This window comes from Hermetia illucens, chromosome 2 (genome assembly GCF_905115235.1).
Source record: "Hermetia illucens chromosome 2, iHerIll2.2.curated.20191125, whole genome shotgun sequence".
Taxonomy (NCBI): domain Eukaryota; kingdom Metazoa; phylum Arthropoda; class Insecta; order Diptera; family Stratiomyidae; genus Hermetia; species Hermetia illucens.
Window position 1 is genome coordinate 63,180,960 of NC_051850.1, and position 8,433 is coordinate 63,189,392.

Consider the following 8,433-nt stretch of genomic DNA (forward strand, 5'->3'; position numbering starts at 1 on the left):
TTGTTTGTTGTAGATTGAACGTTTATAAAGTGCACTAACCCTTAAGATTTATCATCATCATCAACGGCGCAACAATTGGTATTCGGTCTAGGCCTGCCTTAATAAGGAACTCCAGACATCCCGGTCTTGCGCCGAGGTCCACCAATTCGATATCCCTAAAAGCTGTCTGGCGTCCTAACCTACGTCATCGCTCCATCTTAGGCAGGGTCTGCCTCGTCTTCTTTTTCTACCATAGATATTGCCCTTATAGACTTTCCGGGTGGGATCATCCTCATCCATACGGATTAAGTGACCCGCCCACCGTAACCGGTCATGGTATCGCTCATAGATTTCGTCATTGTGTAGGCTACGGAATCGTCCATCCTCATGTAGGGGGCCAAAAATTCTTCGGAGGATTCTTCTCTCGAACGCGGCCAGGATTTCGCAATTTTTCTTGCTGGGAACCCAAGTTTCCGAGGAATACATGAGGACTGGCAAGATCATAGTCTTGTACAGTAAGAGCTTTGACCCTATGGTGAGACGTTTCGAGCGGAACAGTTTTTGTAAGCTGAAATGGGCTCTGTTGGCTGATAACAACCGTGCGCGGATTTCATCATCCTAGCTGTTATTGGTTGTGATTTTCGACCCTAGATAGGAGAAATTGGTCTCAAAGTTGTGTTCTCCTATCCTTATTCTTCTTCGTGTTTGACCAGTGCGGTTTGATGTTGTTGGTTGGTTTGTTTTCGGTGCTGACGTTGCCACCATATATTTTGTCTTGCCTTCATTGATGTGCAGCCCAAGATCTCCAAGATTTATGGAATTCCCATATTAGCAACAAATTCAACATTCGGCGATTTTTGATCTCACGATAAAAGGATTTGTACAGTTAACAATGTGTGCAATGGCACACTAAAATAAGCTCTCCTCATCCAAATGAAAAATCTGAGTTAGCAATTTATCATCAAAGCGTGCAACGTAAAAACGCTTCTTTGTCAACTTTCCCACAATGGCCAATATCTCAATTCCGAGGATCCGAGATACTTAAATCGCTATTCTCGGCAGGTCGCTTTCTCTCTTAATCTGGTTTTTAAATATAGGCCAGGATAATACGAAACACATCCGGTCCTTCAAGTTTCTAGGGAATCGAAACTCTCGCAGGTAAAGGTTTGCTCAGTTCATATTACTCTTTCTGCAGTGAATGAATAAAAACTATGCACTCAGGAGTTTCACTTCGCAATGCACATCAACGAGAACTTGTGAAAACAAAATAAATATGTATTTTCGACATATTATGCATGATTCAATATTTGGAAAAATTTCACATTCATTTCCATCCATAGAAGTCATCGCTACTGCACTCCGGCAGTCACATTTTTGGTTCGATGCTCAGCCCAAAAGGTGGAAGGAAAGAAGGTTTCTTTTCAATTGATCCAACAAATAATTTCGTTTTTACTTTTACCCTTTCACTGCATCAAAGTTAGAGCATTACAAACCAGTGAATTATTTTCTTGGAGTTTTTTTTTGGCACAGAATGGAACCACCCAATACACACAATAAGGGAAATTATAAAATATTAAAGAGAAAACCGGTAAAAATATTTTTGAATATAAAATTGATCATATCTATGGATTGAAATTGAATTCCTTTCCGAAAACCGTGCTTCCTTAAAGAATAACTTTTTCTAAGCTTGAATGCACCTCAACAATAGCTCAAAATAAAAGATGATTTGTCTTTTATTTTGAAGGTAATTTTATACCGTTTAATTTGCCTAGGCTTAGTATGGAACTCCAGACATCTCGGCTTTTGGCCGAGGTCCACCTATTCTATATTCCTAGAAACTGCCTGGCGTCCTAGTCTAAGTCATCACTTTATCTCAGGCAGGGTCCCTTACGTCTTCTTTTTCTACCATAGATATTGCCCTTATAGACTTTCTAGGCTAGATCATCCTCACCCAAATGGATCACGTGATCTGCCCGCCGCAAACTATTCAGCAGGATTTTATCCACAACGCTCATAAACTTCGTCTTTATATAAGTTATGGAATCTTCCATTCTCGTGTAACCGAAAAATTTTCGAGGGATTCTCTCGAACAGAAGAGTTCGCAAGTTTTTTTTCGAAGAAGGAGGAATGCATGAAGACTGCCAACATCATTGTCCTGCATAGTAAGAGCTTTGACCCTTGGGTGAGACGTTTCGAGCGGAACAGTTTTTGCAATTTTAAATAGGTTCTAGTAGCTGCCAACAACCGTGTATGGATTTTATCGTCGTAGCTGTTATCGGTTGTGGTTTTTGACCCTAGATAAAAGGAGGAGGGTCTCAAAGTAATAGTCTTCAATCTTTATTGTTCTCATTTGATCAGTGCCGTTTGATACTGTTGATTCTTAGGTTTTGGGTACTGACGTTGCCACTATGTACTTCGTCTTGCCTTCATTAATGTACAGTCCAATAAGACCATACAGGAAATTCAACTCTCAGCGCATTGTTCAAAATTTTATAGTAGAGAAAAAGTATTGCGCATGTTCGACCCCGATGATGATTGCGGGAGTCTGGTGTTAGTACCGTGTATGGGATGCAGTGCATTGGTGTGCGCCAGCCGTTGTGAGTACACGGTTGCGGGCATGTGGCATTGCACAGCTGTTTATGTTTTGTCAAATGAGATGGGAAAACACACATGAGAAAACCGTCTAGGCGCGATCGTCACACCAATTCACTAATCACATGAGTCACGGGCCAATTAGCTATTCGTCCCTACCCCAAGGATACACATTGACATTCGGTGCTCCTTTGCCGCTGAATTTGCTCCTCCTGTATAATATACCGTCTTTTTGATGCAGCCCAAGATCTCGCGCCGCTTGTCTGATCTGGTTGAAGGCAGGCTGTACATCCAGGGTTGTTTCTCCCATAATATGATACATCCACAATTGCTGCATTGCGTGATATCCTCCTTTCTATGTATGAGACAGGTAATGCCTCGTAAACATTCGTCCGATATTGATTCGTTGTCCCAGAACCTGAGTGTCAGTTGATGAACCGCTTCTTGTAATTGGTTGTTTCTATATTTAACCAGTTCGGCTGTGATTCCATTGGCTCCTGCTTGGTGGTCACAGCATTTGTCCGTCGTCTTATTTGCCAGGACCTCCAACTACTTTGGTTGTTGAGCAGTTCATCAAAGTACTCAACCGATTGCTCTACGGTCGGAAATTCGGTTTCCAACCCTGTCTCGGCAGGATGAGCATTGAGGTGTACAAGGCTACATTGTGCTGAGTCATTAGTAAAAGTTGCACCCCAGGTGCGGCTGAGATATCATTCCAGCTTTGATTGTCAAAGGGGCGGTGTTGTAATTTGAGCTCGAACCACAGTGCCAAAAATAGTGATTCAGGTCTATTTTAGCCCCTCTATATGCTTTGACTTTCATTCATGTTTGTTTGTAAATGGCTTTATGCACAAACTAGGTATTTCCAGCAAACATTTCGTATGATACTTCCAATTCATTGTTATCATTGGTGTTTTTATGTAAGCTATACGAGCCAACGCATCGCCTGAACCCGGGCTGTTAAAATCACGAAGTATGATTTTGGTATCATAACTTGCACAAGCTTCGAGGGTCTGCTCATTGCATCGTAGGAGGTATCCTTCTCCGACTCTGCAATCACCACTGTAAGGGCGTGAATGTTAATCAGTTTTATATTTCGAAATTTGCTTCGTAGGCGCAGAGTGCTTAGTCATTCACTTATATTTAAGCCGATAAGAAATGGTTTCTTCTTTTTGACTGACTAGGAAATCTTCTCCGAGCACATAGTTTACTCGATTGCCGCTATAATATATGGGTAGTGGCCCTTCTCCAGAAAACTGGTCCCTATCCAGCGCATCTCTTATAACACTGTGACAGCAGCCCTATATTCGGACGCCGATATTGCTTGGGGGCTCCTTTTCTGTACAGGGAGCACACGTTCCATGAGAAAATCGTTCGTCCGTTTCCATTACCGAGTCTGCCGTTCTAAAATCAAATCAAATGACCACATTGTCCCCTATAGTGTACTGCACTGTAGTGTACGGTTACGATTTTATTATATATACATATTCATCCTAAATGTAAATACCGGAATCCGAATCGCCCCATTTGCTTCATACTTTTAGATATATCATAAAACGTAGGCATGCGTGGTTTCCGGGGCTCCATGTTACCGAAATCTTTATTCTCCTAGTGCATGTAGTTAGCTACCAACGCAAAAGAATGCTGTATACTGGACAGTGCTGCACTCTCAACGAATGCGGGTAAGCACAGAGACGACCTATCGAGAACTCCGTCGAGTGGAGAAGCGATTTCACAGACAAAATTAGGAAGCCTAGGAAAGCACGTTTGTGAACTCGAGAAATACAGGGAGCAACCGTACCAGGCGCACAGATTTTAGTAACAAGTCAGCAAGATGAAACCTTATACAACACAATGCACATCCTGTGGAGACAAAGACAGAACTTTAATTTCCGACTGTATGGGCATATTGGCGAGTGGGTTGAGTATTTTGATTCAAATATTGACGAGGTGGAGGTCACGCCAACTGGGTACGATGAAATGCTAAATAGCGTTCTGAAAACCAGTTGACAATTGATCCGGCCTAACATCAAATGAATAGCGGACTCATGACTCCCTCAAAACTAAAACGAAGAATCAAATCAACCTAATTCTCGTGATGAAATTAACGCAAGTAACCGACAAAAAATCTTTAAACGTAGTTCCAATAACTAGAGGCAATACACAATAACGATCATTACAGAAGAATCGTTTCCGTTTTTAAGCTAATATAGGGAAACAATATTATAACTATAAAATGAGGGTTTAGAATTCACTCAAAGTATTTCCTACTTTTCGAACACCAGAAGCTCGGTGTTTCAGGTATGAAAGGTTTTGTGTATTTTTTGCATAAGAATACTTAAGTGTAGCCTTAAACTGAACCCAAGCACGATGTTATTCGCTGCAAGAGTAATCATTTCTTAGGAAAATACGTGTGACAGATGCGCAATAAACAGATTTTAATAATGTTGTAACTTACACAAAACCTCAAAAAGCGAATAAACGGGGTAAAGGGTTCTGGGCTAGCAACCTACATCTCTAAATGGTTGTGTACCTTCGCTTGCGAATTCTGTTCGTATCTATTTGTAGTGGTGGAGAGCCTTAAGACGGGAATATGGAATCTTATTTATTATTGTTTTTTTTTTAATTTGTGTACATTATTAAGCATTACTCTCGCTTGCAGTTGCTGCATGGTCCAAAGCTTCCTTTTACCTCATCCTATGGCGAATTCTCTCATTCTTGAGTAGCAGCCTCCGTTTTGCGTTCTATCATATTTTCCATATGCAATTTTCGTCAACGAAATTCAATTGTCTATAACTTGAAAAATTTTGCTCCTAATGACGTCATGATGCTTGGTTGAATGCAGATTCGTGGAAGCGGATCGACGAGCAGAAGGAACTGGACGCCCTTATTATCGCTGACGAAGAAAGGAGCGAACATGATGCGCTTGACTTCCAGTAGCGCGGAAAACCTCGATATGTGATGAGTGAGGCAGAAGCGTATACCGTATCTTGAGAGAACTAACAGGTGGCCGCAAGCCTTTCCATGGTCCCCTCAAGGACGTTAACAATAGATAAGATGCAAATATGAACAGTTCCTTCAGACAGAAATTAAATCATCTTGCCTATCAATGCAATCAAACGAGGTAAAGCCCATAGACTTGACGCAGAACTGTTCCTTGCAGTTCCTGCAGAATTGCCATTTCGACTTATTCGTAAATTCTGATAATTTGAGATCTTTCCCAGTATGTAGAAGAAGGGGATGATGGGTAGATTTAGAATGCGGCAATTGAAAGGATATTTCTCTTCAGTGTCTTCCCGCGCAGACAACTCCCTACGGCTTATTATGAAGCATTGTATAGAGTTTAGATCTCCGCCTCCTTTAGTCTTCATCGATCTCGAGAAAGCTTTAGACAGCTTGAACAGAGTGGATCTGGAATTCTCCACGCAAGAGCGGCATTCCGAAGATACTAAAAATTTCACGTGCTGCATCAAACTAAAATTTTGGAACAATGTGACGTCAAAAGCGAAGTACGAAGTGGCTGTATTCCAATTCATCATCGCTGATGTCTTCCATGCTGCTTTGTCCAGAGGACGTGAAGGCCATCAACGGACACTACCATTTTTCCTCAAACACTTTGAGTATGTTCAATCATACGCCTTATTCAAATTGATCTAGATTTAGAGGAAGTAAAAAGAGTCAGACTGAAGATAAATGCCGACAAAACAAAGGTTCACAACCTGACGGTACATCACACACTTCCTCCCACATTAGGAAGTTTTCGGAATCGAAGGGAGAGAGAGAGAGAGAGGGTACGCTGGAGATATTTCAAAGCGAAATTCGAGGTCCTTTAGATTTTATACGCGTAAAAACGATTATCCGATACAGGTTCAAGGTCCACTGCCCAGGAGGTAGTCACTTTATGTCCTTACGAAATCCTGTAGCGTTATGTAAATAGTGTATTGTATTTGCAAATAGTTGGTGTCAGTCTCTTGACAAGTGCATTTGTATTGGTTGTAATTGTATTTTGTTCGCAATAAAGAGTGGTGATGTCTTCATAGCCGAAAGGTGATTTTTCGAAGAATTTTTTTCCGAACGCGATTTTCTCAAAATGACGTTTTTCACATTTGCGGGAATCCTAGCTCAAAAAATAACGAATTGATCATTATGAAATCTAGAGGCATGATTATTTACAAAATTGCTAAGAATTTGAACCAGCATTTGGGATGATACCATATTTTCAAGGGTGCCTTTTTTGCGTAATTAGTGAAAAAAATGGTGAAAGTGAAAATATATTTTTTTCAGCACCTGCAAAATTTTTGATTTTTACTATTTTCGGGTGCGTTGGGGTTCATATTCTTCATATAATGAGTTAGTGATGTAAAATTGAAAGCTTTCCGGTTTCAGATAAAAATTTAAGTCGCTACACGTCTCGCGGTTGGAGAACTCTAGTTATGACCGTTAGCGGAATATTGTCGCGTAACTTTTACTTTTGGTTTGAATTTTTCAAAAAAAATCTCAAAAGTTGTTCGAAGGTGAAGGTGTCGATTTATTTGCGTATTTGGTAACGTGTTTCTGCCAATGATGGCACCGAAAACTAGGGCCTGTTTTGGAAAGTACTAATTGAGAGACCTTTTATTTGATCGGACTTTTCCATCAAACTTCGTGTGCATAGATATAACCGCAAATCTTACTTTCACATAAAATACGAGTAGTTTACAGTTTGGGGTCTAAATTCGCCATGAAAGCATGCTCATAGTTTCTTTTAGATTTTTGACTTGGGCATTATTTAGACCTGTAATACTTTCTGCTTTTCAGGCCTTTATCCTTCCTTACTCGGGATACCATCAACAGAATAATTCGTAAATTAAGAAAAGAACTAGGTATTGTTCCTTATACTGTAAATTTTTTTGTATTTTCCTTTCGCTTACAATTGTTTCGGAGACCTCTATTTATACGGTAACGTTTAACTGTACTAATTACTTTTTCTTTTTTATTTTTTCCATCCTCAAAATTTTTTCCCCTATTTTTAATTACCTGTTGCATACATTTTTTACCAAACTCGTTGGGCAGTTTCCTTCGTCGTGATTTAAGGTTACCTGCCTCCCTTCTGTGATGCTGCATATGCTTTCCGCTACATCCAAGAGGTGTGTTTTCCGCACCCGCTTTGTAATATCGACGTTGTCCATCGTTACGGTATGTCCCTCTTCCAACATGTGCCTTGCTACCATTGACTTGATGTTTCGAGGGTCGTTGCTTTTTCGTTTGGTGTACTCTCTTATGTGTTCCTCGAACCTTTCACATTCTGGGCAGCTGCCCTTATAAATTCCACTCATCTCTTCTTTTCAAGCTTTTGTGTAAAACAAAACCTTAGTAAAATCGATTCACTGTCTGTCTGTCTGCCACACGCACTTTTCTCCAAAACGACTGAACCGATCCGAACGAAAATTGGCGGACAGATGGGAACTATGAAATCCCACGCACACAGTGAATAACATAAATTGGTGCAGTTTACATGCAAAGGGGATTTAAAAAAAAATTTCACCAGATATAGTCGAGTAGGGTATCAAATGAAAGGTCTACACTAGTACTGATATAAGTTTTGAGGTAAATTGCAAAGTGCCTGATTAAGGAGTCAAAATGTACGCACTTCAGTTGAAACAGGACTCATTTTCGGAAACTACCCAATCCAAAAATCCGAAAAAAAATCAGGAAAGTGCGTTTAGATGAAATCTAGGCCCCCAAAATATGTCCCATCTGCTCAAATAAACTTACTAATCGTATATTACTAACTTTTAGAAATTTACTGACCCCCACTTTTCACAAACACATGCCAAATTTCATGGAAATCTGGCCATTAACGCCAAAGATATAGCAATTCAA